Source organism: Marmota flaviventris, chromosome 4, assembly GCF_047511675.1.
Source record: "Marmota flaviventris isolate mMarFla1 chromosome 4, mMarFla1.hap1, whole genome shotgun sequence".
In the NCBI taxonomy this organism is placed as follows: domain Eukaryota; kingdom Metazoa; phylum Chordata; class Mammalia; order Rodentia; family Sciuridae; genus Marmota; species Marmota flaviventris.
This window is the reverse complement of record NC_092501.1, coordinates 78,367,982-78,383,074: the sequence shown is the minus strand read 5'-3', so window position 1 is coordinate 78,383,074 and position 15,093 is coordinate 78,367,982.

Genomic DNA, 15,093 nt, shown 5'->3' with positions numbered 1-15,093 from the left:
CCATAATTGTTTTTTATTTTCTTTCCATTTTTTGGTTGTAGGGATTGAACCTAGGGTGCTCAACCACTGAGCCATATCCCCAGCCCTTTTTATTTTTATTATTATTTTTTAAAAATTTGAAACAGTATTTTGCTAAGTTACTTAGGGCCTCACTAACTTGTTGAGGCTGGCCTTGAACTTGCAATTCTCTTGCCTCAGCTTCTTGAGCAGCTGGAATTATAAGCATGCAAAACCACTCTTGGCTCTACAAATTTGACTTTTAAAAAATGTATTTATTCATTTATTTTGGTGCTGGAGATTTAAAACCAGGGCTTTGTGAATGCTAAGCATACTCTCTACCCCTGAGTTCTACCCCTAGTTGACATTAGAAATTTTTAATCCATCCACTCCATTCCATCCTTCCCTACCCCAACCTCCTTTATTTTGTTAATTTATCAGGATATTACTGGCTCTTTCCTTTCTGGTGAGTCTCTCTTATTTCAAGAGTTCTTGACATTGCATGGTGTATTGCAGATCATGTGAGCACTCTGCATTTTGTTGTAACTATACATCTATAGCAAGAACTTGTTTCCCACTAAGGAGCATTTCCCTCTTCAGCATTTTCCCTGCAGAAATTTGTGGGTGCTTTATTCCTCAAGGCCTTGCCCATTTGATCACATTTGGTATTGGACCTCTCAAATGAAAGACCATTGTGTGTGTGTGTGTGTGTATACAGGATTCCTGGATTAAAATTCTTTTCTCATAATTTCATTGTCTTTTTGCTCCTTCTATCGCAGAGGAGACATTGGAAGCAAGGATATCTCTTTTACCTGCAATACTCTACTATTATTTCATCCAGAAACTTATAAGATTTTTTCAATCAGAATTATATGAACATATGTCTCAATATGTTTTCTTCATTAACATTAGGTTTTTTTTCTTTCAACACTAGATGTTTTACTCTACTATCTTGCTTATGTGGATTCTGAGAAGTTTGCTATAATTTTTATCCTGGTGTCTTTTTTTTTTTTTTTCTTCAGTAATGTAGATTGAACTCAGGGACACTGTACAGCTGAGCTATACCATCAGCTCTTTTTATTTTTTGAGACAGGTTGTCATTAAGTTTCTCACAATTGTGATCCTCCTGCCTCAGCTGGGAATAGCTGAGATTACAGGTGTGTGCCACTAGGCCTGGCGCTGTTGACGTGTTTTCAAATGCATTTTGTTTTTTTCCATCAGCTTTGGTGTGATATGCCCATCAAGGACATTCCTCATTTCTGTTACTGTGTATTTGACTTGTAGAATTTCTTTTAAGTTTTTTTCTTAGAATTTCTTCTCTGCTTATATTACTCATTTTTTTTTCTTAAGTGCTGTCTGCTCTTTTTTCATTCAGGTGCTTAATATATTCATCATAGTTATTTCCTTTCTTTTCTTTTCTTTTTTGTACCAGGGATTGAATCCAGGGGCGCTTAACCACTGAGACACATCCCCAAGCCCTTTTCACATTTTATTTAGAGACACAGTCTTGCTAAGTTGCTGATATTGGCTTTGAACTCTCGATCCTCCTGTCTCAGGCTCTTGAGCCTTTGAGATTAAAGGTGTGTGCCACTGTGCCCTGCTTATCATAGTTATTTTATGTTCCTTGGATAACTCTTAACATCTGTGTCATAGCTGAGTCTGGTCCTGATGATTGCTTTTTCTCTTCTGACTGTGCTTTTTTTCATGGCATTTAGCATGTCTTATAGTATTTTGAAAGCTAGATGTATTGCATCTGCTAATATGAACTGATGTAAACAGGCCTTTGTGTGAGGATTTATGTTATCTGTCTAGGAGTTGGGTTTGTTGAATATTTGCAATAGTTCCAGTTTCCAGAGGCTTCAGATTCCATTAACATTTTCAGTTTTGTTTGTTCTCTATTTTCTTTTTCCTGACTTATAGGTGACTGTCTTTCTGTCTTTTCTTTTCAGTCCTCACATGGTAGGGAAAGAGAGGGAGAGAATACTCTTTTTGTTGTTATTGTTTGTTTTTATTTTGTTTTGGATTCATGGTCTCACTCTGTTGCTCATGCTGGTCTCAAACTCTTGGGAATAAGCAATTCTCCTGCCTCAGCCTCCCAAGTAGGTTGAACTATAGGCACCTGCTACCACCCCCTACCTTTCTCTATCCTATTGACTTCAGGTTACTTGGGAGAGGGTCTGTCTTTCACTACTTTTACTATGCTGGGCTTGTTGGGATCAGTGGTAAATTGTAGAAAAGGAAGCATTCTTAACCATTAAATCTCTGTTTGCTTGTTTGTTTTGGCAATACTAGGGATTCAACCTAGGGCTTAGCATATGATAGGCAAGTGCTCTACCATTGAGTTACATCCTCAAATATTTTAAAATTTTATTTTGATACAAGGTCTTGCTAAGTTTTCCAGGCTGGCTTGAACATACCATCCTCTTATCTTTACCTTCTGAGTAGCCAGAATTACAGGTGTGTGCCACTGGTTCCAGCTCATACATGTCATTTTAAATTGTCTAATAGCCATATTAAAAAAATAGAAAGGAGCCGGGTACAGTGGTGCACACTTGTAATCTCAGCAATTTGGGAGGCCAGAGCAGGAGAATTGCAAAATTGAAAGTTGATGGTCAGCCTGGGCAACTTAGTGAGACCCTGTCTCAAAATAAAAAATAAAAAAATGAAAGGGCTGGGGATGTAGCTCAGTGGTAGAGTACCCCTGAGTTTAATCCCCAGTATCTTTCTCTGTTTCTCTCTCTCTCTCTCTCTCTCTCTCTCTCTCTCTCTCTCACACACACACACACACACACACACACACACAAACAGGGAAAATTAATTTAATTTCGTTGTTGGTTTTTTTTTTTTAAGATAGAGTGTCACTATGTTGCCCATGCTGGTCTTAAACTCTTAGACTCAAGTGACGGTCCCACCTCAGCCTCTTTAGTAGCTGGGACTATAGGCCTGTGCCATCACACCTGGCATGAAAATTAATTTTTTTTTTTTTTTTTTTAGAGAGAGAGAGAGAGAGAGAGAATTTATTTATTTATTTTAGTTTTCGGCGAACACAACATCTTTGTTTGTATGTGGTGCTGAGTATCGAACCCGGGCCGCACGCATGCCAGGCGAGCGCGCTACCGCTTGAGCCACATCCCCAGCCCCCAAAATTAATTTTAATATATTTAATTTAACTAGTATTATAATATATAATTAATATTTTTAAATGCTATGAATAATTAATACCTTAAAATGCAATGAATAAAATCTTTTACCTTTTTTCATGGGTTCTGGTGATCAAACTCAGGCTCTCAAACAAGTGAAGCAAATATTCTACCATTGAATTATTCTCCCAGTCCCCTTTCATATTGTTTTGTTCTAAGTGTTTGAAATCTGGTGAGTATCTTATAATTAAAGCACCTCAAATTTTTAAAAATATTTTTTAAAAATGTTTTTTAGTTGTAGTTGGACACAATATCTTTATTTTATTTATTTATTTTATTTTTATTTTTTTTTAAAGAGAGAGTGAGAGACAGAGAGAATTTTTTAATATTTATTTTTTAGTTCTTGGCGGACACAACATCTTTGTATGTGGTGCTGAGGATCGAACCCGGGCCGCACGCATGCCAGGCGAGCGCACTACCGCTTGAGCCACATCTCCAGCCCATTTTATTTTATTTATTTTTATGTGACGCTGAGGGTCGAACCCAGAGCCTCGCACATGCTAAGCGAGCGCTCTACTGCTGAGCCACAACCCCAGCCCCTTAATATTTTTTTTTTAGTTGTAGATGGACACAATATCTTTATTTATTTATTTTTATGTGGTGCTGAGAATCGAACCCAGTGCCTCAAGCATGCAAAGCACATACTCTACCATTAAGCTACATCCCTAGCCCTCACCAAACAGTTTTGTCTGGCCACATTTCCAGTGCTCGGTAATCCTTGTGGTTTATCAGAAATCTGCATCATTTCTTCTGAAGCAGACTTAGACTTGTAATTCTAGTGTTTATTTCATTTCTTTGTTGACTATTATTCGCAACTATGATTTCAACAGTGGACTTTATGCCCTAAGGAGGTGATCTGAAAGCATGGATTCTAGACCTGTAGCATCTTGGGCATCACCTGGGTGCTTATTAGAAATGCAGATTTAGGCTGGGCATAGTGATGCACATCTGTAATCCTAGTGGCTTGGGAGGCTGAGGCAGGAGGATTACCAAGTTAAAAGCCAGTCTCAGCAACTTAACAAGGCTCTCAGGAATTTATTTATTTATTTATTTTTAATTTTTATTTTTTTTAAAGAGAGAGTGAAAGAGAGAGAGAGAGAGAGAGAGAGAGAGAGAGAGAGAAAGAGAAAGAGAGAGAGAGAGAATTTTTTAATATTTATTTTTTAATTTTCGGCGGGCACAACATCTTTGTATGTGGTGCTGAGGATCGAACCCCGGCCGCACGCATGCCAGGCGAGTGCGCTACTGCTTGAGCCACATCCCCAGCCCCTGCTCTCAGGAATTTAATGAGACCATTTCTTCAAATAAAATTATAAAAAGGGCTAGGGATGTGGCTCAGTGGTAAAGTGCCCTGGTTCAATGCCTACTACCACACACACAAAAAAAAGAAAAAAAGAAAAAGAAAAAAGAAAGAAAGATAGAAAAGAAATGCAGATTTAGTTATTCTGTAGGCATTCCTGCTTGTATTTAGGGTTTATTTTTTTTATTTTTTATTTTTTTTTAAAGAGAGAGGGGGAGAGAGAGAAAGAAAGAGAGAGAATTTTTAATATTTATTTTTCAGTTTTTAGCGGACACAACATCTTTGTTTGTATGTGGTGTTGAGGATTGAACCCGGGCTGCACGCATGCCAGGCAAGCGCGCTACCACTTGAGCCACATCCCCAGCCCTAGGGTTTATTTTTTTTAGATTAATTTGATATTACTGTATTTTTCTTCTGTATTGTCTGTTTTCTAGATTGAGGTTCAGGGAATTATGCCACATAAGTCAGCTCTGATCTTCTGAGTGTTTTTCTATAAACAAAGTCTTATTGGAAAATAGATGAGCCTATGTATTTTCATATTGTTTAAGACTGATGGCACATTATAATTGAGTACTTGTAGCAGGGACCCAATGGCTTTCAAAGCGTAAAATAATACCACCTGGATTTTTTTATTTTGTAGTTGTAGATGGACATAATGCCTTTATTTACTTTTATATGGTACTAAGGATCAAACCCAGTGCTTCACACATGCTAGGCAAGTGCTCTGCCACTGAGCCATAGCCTTAGCCCAATACCATCTGGCTCTTTAATGAAAATTTTCCAAACCCTGCTCTTAGATCATTGATTTTCCAACTTCATTGTTTATTACAGTCAGTTGGAGGGCTTGTTAAAATAGCATTTGCTGGACCTTCCTCCCAAAGTGTCTGTTTTATATATATTAGTTAATTAATGCTATGTAAGAAGTTATCTAAAAACTTAGTAGCTTAAGACAACAACAAACATTTGTTATCTTGTATAATTTTTTGAGGGGGGTCAGATATTTGCAAGAGGCTTAGCCAGTGTGGCTCTGACTTGGGATGCCACGGGCTACAGTTATTTGTAGTCTTCATGGGGCTGGAGGAATAGCTTTTGTGATGGCTCACTTACAGGCTAACCATGTTAGTGCTAACATCTGGCAGGAGGCCTCATTTCTTGGCCATGTGGACCTTTGTATACTACTGCTTGAATAGCCTCATGACATGGCAGCTGACATGGCAGCTGGCTTTCTCCAGAGAAAGCGATCCAGAAAGGAGCAAGGTAGAAGCAGCAATCGTCTTTTTTGAGTGGGCCTCAGAAGTCACACTGTTGAGGTGGGAGAATTTAAGTTTGAGGCCAGCCTGAGCAACTTAGTGAGACTCTGCTTCAAAAAATATAAAAGGTGAGGGATAACTCAGTTGTAGAGTGCCACTGGGTTTAATCCCTTGCAGGAAAAGAAAAAAATGTCACTATTATCATTTTCACATCTTTTTGGTTACTAAGGTCCAGCTTCATTTAATACAAAAGGAGATTGTATAAAGGAAGGAACAGCAGGTGATGAAAGTCATTGGGGTCTTGGGAGCTGACTACTACAGAAGATCTGGGATGGGGCCTGGGAGTTTACATTTCTAACAGGTTTACAGGTGATATTGCTATTGTTGATCTGGGAATATACTTTGAAAACACTACTATGAGTGCCCAAGGAAAGCTATTGAAATATGGAAAGGAATTATGCATTTAGTATTTGTAGAAAAAAGAGGTTGCATAGACATATATGCATAAATAGCTACACTACATGGTGCATGCCTGAAATCTTGGCAACTCAGGAGGTAGGAGGATTGCAAGTCAAGCAATCTAGTGAGATCCTGTCTCAAAATCAAAAATAAAAAGGGCTGGGGATGTAGTTTAGTGGTAAAGTGCCCCTGGGTTAAATCCTCAGTACAAAAAAAATTAGATGAATAAATAAATAGCTATGCTAGTTGAAAGCTCAACTTTTTATTTTTTGAGATCATGGTCTTGCTGTGTTGCCTAGGCTGTCCTTGAACCCAGAATTCTCCCACCCTAGCCTCCCCAGTGGCTGGGATTATAGGTACAGTATATAGGTGCACACCATTGCACCTGGCTTGAGTGCTCAGACTTTAATTAAAGGGTAGATGGTCAAATATTTTGGAACCTCCAGGTGGTAGGAATATGTTTCCAATTATAATCTTGTTTCTGATTATATGGGGCTTTAACTTAATAGATTTTTTTGGAGGGGGTACTGGTGATCAAACCCAGGGGTGCTTAACCACTGAGCCACATCCCCAGCCTCTTTTTTATATTTTATTTAGAGATAGGGTCTTGCTGAGTTGCGTAGGGCCTCGTGAAGTTGCTGAGCTGACTTTGAACTCATAATCCTCCTGCCTCACCCTCCCGAGCTGCTGGGATTACAGGCGTGTGCTACCACACCTGGCTAACTTTATATATTTCAGCCCTTATGCCTGAATGCCTTTGCTTATGTAGTTGACTCATATCTATGAAGAAAATATGATTTATGTGTCAAGACTTAAAACTTCACTCCTCAATGAAGTTTAGCCTTAACTTTTCTCTTTGTGACTGTTTATCTCTCAGAAACTTACAATATTGCTACTGTAATACTTAGTATATGTATTTATGTTCTAGTTTGTTTTATTTTTCAACTTTATAGTTGAAGATTTACAGTGAAAACTTTATGGTGGATGTGAAAACTTTACAGTGAATGTGACAAGGTGTTAGATCCCAAGCATTTCATGTTGTACAGTTTCTTTGTGCTTTCTAGGTTCTAGGGGTCAGGGTCATTTAGGGATGGGGCCGTGGGCTTCTCCCAGGAGGAGTGGCAGCACCTGGGCCCTCTCAGAGGATCTTGTACAGGGATGTGATGCTGGAGAACTATAGCCACCTTGTTTCGGTGGGTAAGGAATGTGTAACTTGTACCTCCAAATGGAATTTATTTCTTTTTTACTTGCCAATTACACGTTTTTTGTAAACAATATGAAGGCATGGGATTTAGGTATCAAAGTTGACTGATCCCTTTGGGACACTATAAAGAATATCTGTGTTCTGTTCTCTCTTACATGTTCAAGAGGACCTATTTTTTTTTTTTTTTTTGGCGGGGGGCGGTACTGCGGATTGAACTCAGGGGCACTCAACCACTCACTGAGCCATATTCCCAGCCTTATTTTGTATTTTATTTAGAGACAGGGTCTTACTGAGTTGCTTAGCGCCTCACTTTTGCTGAGGCTGGCTTTGAACTCATGATCCTGAGCCACTTGAATTATAGGCATGTATCACCGTGCCCAGCCCAGTGGACTTATTTTTGTGCAGGCACACTTTTTCTTTTAAGGTCCCAAACCTCACATTATCTGGAGTATGATTTGTGTTACTGCCATTTATAGGGTATTGTGTTACCAAACCAGAGGTTATTTCAGATTGGAGCATGGCTCCAATTTGGATGTTAGAGAATGAATCCCCAAACCAGAGTCACCTGGGTGAGTTAGTGAATATATAGGAAACAATAAATATTGAGTAACTGGATCCAGGAATGTCATTTACATTACCTTGAAAATTTCCAAGAATATTTTTTTTAGAGTTACTAGAATTTTGGAAATGACAGGGTAATTTGCATGAATGCCTCAGATGTATATACATCACACTGGCAGATAACAACTAAATGGGCTTTGTTTTCTTCCAAAAATTGAATCCTTACCTCACTTAAGATATCTGCCTACTCTTTCTTTATCAATTTCTGCTCTTGTCTTTTCATCATATATTAGTTACTTATTCAGTAAATTGTATTTATATGCTGGAGGTAACAGTATAATGACTCTGTGTTCTAGTGGTTAAAAAGAATGAGATGTGGTGCACTGTTTAAAAAAGTGTGATCAGGCAATGGCCTCTTTGAAGTCAGTATAATAGTGAACACAAATTTGAATGAAGTAAGGCAATGGATTCTGAACATTCTGGCCAGATGGTATGCTTTGTGCTATGAACCTTAAGGCCAGAGTGGTGACTATATAGGACAGCAGAGAGACACTCTATATAGGAATCTGAGGGTAACAGGGATCACATCAGAGATGTTGTCAGAGAGAGATATAGGACCAAACTGTGTTGGGCTTTATTGGTCATTGTAAGCTCATTTTATTCTAGTTCAGATAGAGCCATTGGTAGGTATGTTCATACCTTTTCTTGGCTGCGACCAATGCCTGATATTCTTAGAGAAGTAAAAGTTTATTTTGGCTCACAGTTTCAGAGGGCTCAATTTATGCTTAGCCAACTCCATTTCTCTGGGCCTTAGGTGAGACAGAACATCATGGTGTAAGTGTGTGGCAGAGGAAAGTTGCTAAACTTATAGCAGCCGGAAAGCAGAGAGACAGAGACAGGAAGGGGCCAGGGACTGATATAGTCCCTAGGGGCACATCCCAATGACCTAATTCCTCCAGCAATGCCTCACCTGCCTACACTTGCCACCCAGTAGTCCATTCAAATGATCATCAGAGTGAATCTACTGATGAGGTGAATCCACAGCTCTCATGATCCACTCATTTCACTTCTGGACATTGTTTCATTTTCTAACAAATGAATTTATTTTTGGGAGCATCCCAGATCCAAACCATAACCACAAATTTTGAGCAAAGGAGCACATACTCTCCATGTATATATACCTCTGGCAGCTGTATGGTGGAATGCTGACTGAGGGGTGGGGAAGAGGCTTGGTAAAATCAGGGAGGGCAGGCATTTGGCAATAGTCAGTGCAAAGGATAGCAGTAATTTATACTACTTTAGGAATCCTGAAAGTCAAGGGACATGGTTGGGCTGGGAATATATTTGGAAGTCAGAGCCAAAACAGGATTTTCTGTTAGACTGGATTGAGTACAAGGAAAGAATAATAAGCATAATCTCAAAGGTTTTTATATTGGGTTGAGGTTTATCGAAGGTTTTTATCTTGTAGTTTAGTAGAGAGCACTTACCTAGAATGTACAGGGACCTCGGTTCCATCCCCAGCAACACACACACATACACCCATACCCACACACACACACAGGTTTTAAGAAAAAGGAACCAATTGACATGTTTTATTGTTTACTGTATATTCAAAGGGACTTAAACCCTCTTGTTAAAATACAGATGTTATCAATTTGGATTTTTAAAAATCTACTTCTGTGGTGTTTGAGAATCACATGAAATATGGATAGGAAATTTAGGAATATGAAAGGATATGAATATGAAATATGAATATGAAATGATACTATTCAAATACTAAACAAAACATGGGATTAACTCTTGATATAGTATATTATAAGGGTTCCATTGACCCAACTTTAGGTGTTTTTTAAATATTGTTTTTAGTTGTCAATGGACCTTTACTTAATTAATTCATTTGTATGTGGTGCTGAGAATTGAACTCGGTGCTTCATACATGCTAGGCAAGAGCTTTACACTGAACTACAACCCCAGTCCAAGATGTTTTCTTTTTCTTTTAGTACTAGGGATTGAATCCAGGGCACATGCATGAAAACATTCTATCAGTGAGTTACATCCCCAGCACTTTTTTCAGATTTTATTTTGAGACAGGATCTCACTAAATTGCCCAGGCTGGCCTTGAATTTGTAATCCTCCTGCCTAAGCTCCCAAATAGCTGGGATTACAGGCATATTCTCCCATGCCCAGCCCAGTTTTACCTCTTGAATTTGTGTTCAGTGCATTTCTCACTATTTGTAAGCATTGATATTTCATGCCTTTTGTAATTTTTCTTAATTTTTTTGGTGGTACTAGGGAAATGAACCCAGGACCTTATACATGCTAGGCAAACTCTCTACCACTGAGCTACATCCACAGCCCTCATCATTTTTTGTAATTATAAATTATCAAAAACTTAATTTGAATGACCAGAGAATATTTACTTACATTTATTAATTGAATAAAAGTCTGTTTATAATTAAACATATGGGTGAATTGGTTCCATTTATAAATCTAAGAAACATTATAGAGGCTATAGTGATCTGTTTTTTCCTGTTTGAAAGGTTTTGCTGTTTTATCACTGTAGAGTTATTTTAACATTATTCATCAGTTATGCCCCACTATGGTAAAGTGAAATGGACCAAAACAGTATGAAAATGAAATAGAGAAATAAATTACTGCTATTATATCATCCTTCAGCTTTCTTATTGGATTACCAGAAATATTGCTTTTTTTTTTTTTTTAGTACAAGGGATTGAACCCAGGGGTGCTTAACTACTGAGCCACATCCCATTTATCAGCTGAGGCTGGCTTTGAACTTGCAATCCTCCTACCTCAGCCTCCCTAGCTGCTGGTATTATAGGTGCACGCCACTGCTCCTGGTTTATTGCATCCATTTTGATGAAGATATGAAAGAAACATGGAGATACTTAATTTGTAGTTTCTTTTTTTCTTTTTTTTGTACTGGGTATTTAACCTGGGTCCTCTGCATATTAAGCAGTGCTGTACTGTATCAGTGAGCTACATCCCTAGCTGTTTTTTTTTTTTTTTTTTTTTTTTAGATTTCATTTGGCGTAGGTGAGAATTGAGAATTTGAATTTTCTTTTTTACGTTAGTTACACAAGGTAGAAAATAGACAGGAGGAATACTTTTTTCATAATCATTAGACAAATTAGAAGAGGCATGTAAAGAGACAGGTAGGAATAATGTTGTAATCTATGATTATGGTGGAATTAATTATGTAGGTGAAACTCAAGACTGTTGAATTTTGGATAATAATATCCTGGATGAATAAATATGTGCATTTATCCTGTTTTAAGAACAACCTGAGTGTGTAGTTACTTTGGACATTAGTACTCCTTATGAATTCCAGCCAGAATATAATTATAGTGCAGGAAATAGTATTTTCCTTTGAACATGTGGAAACTGGTAATTTCTGAAATTTATTTGCTAGTGGTATGTCAAATAGAAAAGAGAAGGATGAGATTGGACAGATGCACATATGTAAAGCTCTTGGCTTCAGATAAAGACTATCCTTATCTTATTGTTCTATATTATTAGCAATATTTTACAATATTTGATTGTATTGAATGTAAGAAACCTTTCCATGTGGAGGAGGCCTTCATTTTTTATAATAGAGTGTGCTTATGGGAGAAGCCCTGTGGATATGATGGACATGTAAAAGCCTTGATAGACAAACATACATTGCCCACTGAAGAACTCAAACAAGGGAGAATCTCTGTGAATTTGATTGTGGGAGGAGGTGTGTTGGGAAGAGTTTAACACCAAATAAACACTGTAGAGTTACCATAGGAAAGAAATACTATGAATTTAATAATGGTGAATAGTATCAGGAAGAAGAATAGTATCAGGAAGAAGACACTGCTCATTCATACTCAGCAAATTTATAAGGGAGAGAAAGCTTTGACTATAATGGAGATGGGGAAGCAAGAAGCTAAATTACACTTGGCATCAAGAAACACATATAGAAAAAAGGCCTGTAGAATCAATCAGCATTCTAGTGCATTTTGCAATAATCCAAAATTTACTATATATATCTGAAAACAGATACTGGGAATAAACCCATTTATGAATGTAGCGAATGCAGAAAAATTTTCATCCTACATCAGATGATACACAGAGGGGAGAAACCCTATGAATGCGGTGAATGTGGGAAAACTTGGATATAGGTCAGGACTTGCAGTATATCAGAGAACACACACAGGAGAGAAGCCCTATGAGTGTAAATAATGTCAGAAGCTGGGTGCAGTGGTGCATGCTTGTAATCCTGGTGGCTTGGGAGGCTGAGGCAGGAGGATCACAAATTCAAAGCCAGCTTCAGCAACGAATGTCGAGGCACTAAGCAACTCGGTGAGACTCTGTCTCTAAATAAAATACAAAAGGGCTGGGGACATGGCTCAGTTATTGAGTGCCCCTGAGTTTAATCCCTGGTACCACCCCCCAAAAAAACAAAAACAAAAACAGAATGTCAGAAAGCCTTCTGCGACAGGGCAACTCTCACAGTACATCAGAGAATGCACACTGGGGAGAAACCCTATGAGCATAAGGAATGTGGAAAAACCTTCTCCCAGAAGCCAAACTTCCTCAGTCAACAGAGGACTTACACAGGAGAGAAACCCTATGAAAGTAATGAATGTGGAAAATCCTTCTCTCTGAAGTCAAAACTCAGACAACATCATTGAACTCACCCAGGGGAGAAACACTGCATGTAGTGAATTGAGAAAACATTCTACTACAAGTCATCCCTTATAGTATATCAGAGAATTCATACAGGGGAGAAACCCTATGAATGTAGTGAAAGTGAGAAAACTTTCTTCTATAAGTATCCCTCATAGTATGTCAGAGAATCCATACTGGAGGAAAACCCTATGAATGTAATGAATGTGGGAAAACCTACTAGAAGTCAACTCTCACAACACATCTGAGAACACAGACTTGGAAGCAACCTTCTGACTATAATGAAATCTTTCACCAGTATCCTAACTTCATTAAACAAAGAAACAAGAAGCCCTATGAACATCCTGAAGGCTCAGAAGTCTTTCTCTTCTTCTTGGACTCATTGCATAGCAGAAAAATTCAGAGGGGGAGTCCAGCAATCAATAAATATGAGAAATCTTTTGCCTAAAAGTGACATTTCATTGGGCTGGGGACGTGGCTCAAGCGGTAGTGTGCTCGCCTGGCATGCGTGCGGCCCGGGTTCCATCCTCAGCACCGCATACAAAGATGTGTCCGCCGAAAACTGAAAAATAAATATTGAGAAATTTCTCTCTCTCTCTCTCTCTTTTTAAAAAAAAAAGTGACATTTCATTGAAGAGCAAATAATATTTGCAAACTTTATTAATGTTTTGAAGATGTAAGGCAGCAACTAAAGTTTATATATTAGCGAGTTTATACTGAATGGAACTGTATCTGTTTGAGATTTGTGGATTTAAAATTTTATTATTAAATATAGATGTACTGTGGAATAGATTTTTTTTTTTTTTTTTTTTTTTTTGGTGGTGGTCCTGGGGATTGAATACAGGGCCTCAAATATGCTTGGGAAGTGCTTTACCACTGAGCTACATCCTCAGCCCTGAAATAGAAATTTTTAAAAAGGCATCAATGAGTTTAATAATCTCTAATATTGAAAAGTATGAAGAAGCCTTTTCTTTTGCAAGTATGCTGTGAAAGATTTATACTTCTAAAATCATCCTTTTATGTGTTAGATTTACCAACTAGAACCCAGCCTTATAATAGGAAATAACATGTTTGTTTAATAACTTTGATATATTTCATAATCTTTAATATGAATATGAAATGTATAAGTTGTCCCATATTTATTATCTGTGTAACGTTTTATATTAGTCAGAATTTTTATTGGGATAATTGTAGATTATAAGATACAGTTGTAAGAAATAATACACAGAGATTCTTTATACTCTTTAGTCGGTTTTTCCCAGTGGCAAAATCTTGCAAAACTGTAGTACATGTTAGTCAGGATTGATGATACAATTCACTAATAATATTCATATTTCCCCATTTTTGTATGCATTTATGTAGCAGATGTGCATTAAGTCCTACATAATTTTATCATGATTGAAGGTTAATATATCTCCCACCACAGTCAAGAATCAGAACAATGGGCTGGGGATGTGGCTCAAGTGGTAGCGCGCTCGCCTGGCATGCGTGCGGCCCGGGTTCGATCCCCAATACCACATACAAACAAAGATGTTGTGTCCGCCAATAACTAAAAAATAAATATTGAAAAAAAAAAAAAAGAATCAGAACAGGTCCATCACCACAATGATTCTCCCTTTTTCATCCTCCTCAAACCTTTCTAATGTCTGGCAACTAACAATGTATTCTCCATTTTTCAAATTTTATCACTTAAAAATATTATAATAATGAAATCATACTTTTTCAAACTCTTTTCTCCCCACTCGGCATAATTATTTGGAGTTTTATTCATTCATGTTTTTTATTTATCAATAACTTATTTTTATTATTGCTGAATATTATTTCATGATATAGATGTACCACAGTTTTGTTTTACCTGTTGAAGTGATCTGGGCTGATTCTGGTGTTAGGCTGCTTCTGGTTTATGAATAAAACTGTTATGAACATTTGTGTATAGATACTTGGGAGAAAACAAGTTTTCAGTGGAAGATGGCTGCTGCGTACGGGGGTTGCTGAAGTGCTGAGCGTGGTGCTCAGAACAGCGGCTTTAATAGAGATTTCGCACAGTCTGTTAGAGCTCCTTTCACCGTTAATCTGTAGTGGACCACTTTGCCAAGCAGCAGGAAGAACAAAGAGATTGAAAAAGAGACGCTTGGCTCCCGAACGCTTGGCTGCTCAGAGCCGCGGGCGCTTTGCTCCCATCTGCTTCCTCTTTCGCTTCGCTCCGGGCAGAGAAGCTGAGTGTGTAATCAGCAGTGGATTGTAAGTACCCGAGGTAAAGAAAGCTCAGTGCGCCCCGCCTTTTTTTCTTTTTTTTTTTTTTTGAATATTTTTTATACAGGGAGAGTTTGTGGATTGGGATTGTTGGCGGGGCTGTGGTTTCTGTGCCGAAAATCCACTCCGCGGGAGCCGCCATTTGCTTACTGCTCGCTGTCTTGATGGCTCTGTATACATTGTCCGGCAGCCGCA